The sequence below is a fragment of the Choloepus didactylus genome, chromosome X (genome assembly GCF_015220235.1).
Source record: "Choloepus didactylus isolate mChoDid1 chromosome X, mChoDid1.pri, whole genome shotgun sequence".
NCBI lineage: Eukaryota > Metazoa > Chordata > Mammalia > Pilosa > Megalonychidae > Choloepus > Choloepus didactylus.
In genome coordinates this window covers 43385267-43387912 of record NC_051334.1, presented here as the reverse complement: position 1 = coordinate 43387912, position 2646 = coordinate 43385267, and the positions used below count along the sequence as shown (strand labels likewise).

General features: G+C 44.0%; 1 pseudogene; it reads left to right on the top strand.

Moving 5' to 3' along the window:
• The first annotated feature begins 638 nt into the window (after nucleotides 1-638).
• LOC119522979 lies at nucleotides 639-1734 on the top strand (annotated as a pseudogene).
• The last annotated feature ends 912 nt before the right edge of the window (nucleotides 1735-2646 follow it).

Below are 2646 nucleotides of genomic sequence, written 5' to 3'. Positions count from 1 at the left end.
GTTATGCGAAGCAACCAGAATCCGCATACATTTTTGATAGAAGTGTAAAATGGTTTAAGTACTTTGGTTAACTATTTGTCAGATTTCTTATAAAATTAAAGCTATGTCTCCTCTATGACCCCGAATATTACCCAAAAGAATTAAAAACATACATACACAGTTCTCCCCAACAGTTACTGCTGAGAGTGCAGAGTGTGTGCTTCGGGCTTGGAATACACATTTATTATTTAAAAAATCCAAATAGCACTTAAAAAAACATTTAAAAACCCAAACAAATTTACCAAAAATCTTCGTCTTCCCCCAGAAAACTTTAATTTTTTTTCCTCCCTCTTTTATAAAATAACCCGGTGAAGCAGCTGAGACCGACCCACCCACCCGCGGCCCCGCAGCAGCTGCAAGAAGGAACCAAGAGCCCGAGGCCTTCTCGCTGCCAGGACCAAGACCGCCACCCCCACTCCGCAGCCAGCAGCCAGGGGCAGGGGATTGACCCGATTCTGACGCCGCGGAACCGTTTTCGATTCTGGTTGATGTTTGTCCCTCTCCACTTGCCCCCACTTCCCTCCCCCCACACCCCAGCCCCGCCCCGCTCCCAACCCTGGCTTTCCTCTCTCTGTGGCCCTGCGGGCAGCCATGCTGAGATGGACCCCAGCACCCCCAGCTACTCCATGGCCTCACTCTACTTGGGGGACCTACACCCCGATGTGACCGAGGCGATGCTCTGTGAGAAGTTCAGCCCGGCCGGGCCCATCCTTTTCATCCAGGTCTGAAGGGACATGATCACGTGCACTCCTTGGGCCACAAGGATGTGAACTTCCAGCAAACGGTGGATGAGGAGCTTGCTTGGACCCCATGAATTTTGATGTTATAAAGGGCAAGCTAGTACTCATCATGTGGTCTCAGCATGATCCATCATTTCACAAAAGTGGAGTGAGCAACATATTCATTAAAATTTTGGACAAATCTACTGATTACTGTATGATACATTTTCTGCTTTTGGTAGCACCCTTTCATGTAGGGTGGTTTGTGATGAAAATGGTTCTAAGGGCTATGGATTTGTGCATTTTGAGACACAGGAAGCTGCTGAAAGAGCTATTGAAAAAAATGAATGGGATGCTTTTAAATGATCGCAAAATATTTGTTGGATGATTTAAGTCTTCTAAAGAATGGGAAGCCGAACTTGGAGCTAGGGCAAAAGAGTTCACCAATGTTTACATCAAGAATTTTGCAGAAGACATGGATGATTAGTGCCTTAAGGATTTCTTTGGCAAGTTTGGACCTTCCTTAAGTGTGAAATTAATGACTGATGAAAGTGGAAAATCCAAAGGCTTTGGATTTGTGAGCTTCGAAAGGCATGAAGATGCACAGAAAGCTGTGGATGAGATGAATGGAAAGGAGCTCAATGGAAAACAAATTTATGTTGGTGGAGCTCAGAAAACAGTGAAACAACAGATGGAACTTAAGTGTAAATTTGAACAGATGAAGCAAGATAGGATCACTAGATGCCAGGCTGTTAAACTTTATGTGAAAAATCTTGATGATGGTATTGATGATGAACATTTCCAGAGTTTTCTCCATTTGTTACAATCACTAGTTGCAAAGGTTATGATGGAGAGTTGTCACAGTAAAGGGTTTGGTTTTGTATGTTTCTCCTCTGCAGAAGAAGTCACTAAAGCAGTTATCAAAATGAATGGTAGAATTGTGGCCACCAAGCCACTGTATGTAGCTTTAGCTTAGCTCAAAGAAGAGTGCCAGGCTTACCTCACTAACCAGTATATGCAGAAAATGGCAAGTATAAGAGCTGTGCCCAACCCTGTAATCAACCCCTACCAGCCAGAACCTTCTTCAGACTACTTCATGGCAGTTATCCCACAGACTCAGACCCCTGTGCTATATACTATCCTCATAGCCAAATTGCTCAAGTAAGACCAAGTCCTAGCTGGACTGCTCAGGGTGCCAGACCTTATCCATTCCAAAATGTGCCTGGTGCTGTGCAACCAGCTTCGTCACAGCTTCCACGAATCATGTCAACACAACATGTTGTTAATGCATCAACACAGACAGTGGGCCCATGTCCTACAGCTGCTGCAGCTGCAGCTACTCCTGCTGTCTGCATCATTCCATGGTATAAATATGCTGTGGGAGTCCGCAATCCACAACATCTTAACACACAGCCACAAGTTACCATGCAGCAGCCTGCTGTTCAAGTACAAGGTCAGGAACCTTTGACTGCTTCCAGGTTGGCATCTGTCCATCCTCAAGAGCAAAAGCAGATGTTGGGTGAATGGCTCTTTCCCCTTACTCAAGCCATGCACCCTACCCTTGCTGGAAAAATCACTGGCATGTTGTTGGAGATTGATGATTCAGAACTACTTCATATGTTTGAGTCTCCACAGTCTCTCCATTCTAAAGTTGATGAAGGTGTAGTGGTACTTCAAGCCCACCAAGCTAAAGAGGCTGCCCAGAAAGCAGTTAACAGTGCCATATGTGTCCCAACATTTTAAACGTAATCAGGGACTATGAAAAGAAACTTGGGCTTCACTGAAGAAAAATATCTAAACATTGAAAAACTTAAATATTGTGGGAAAAACACATTGTAAAATAAAAAATAGATTAAAAAAGTAAAGGAAACTTTGAACCTTATGTACT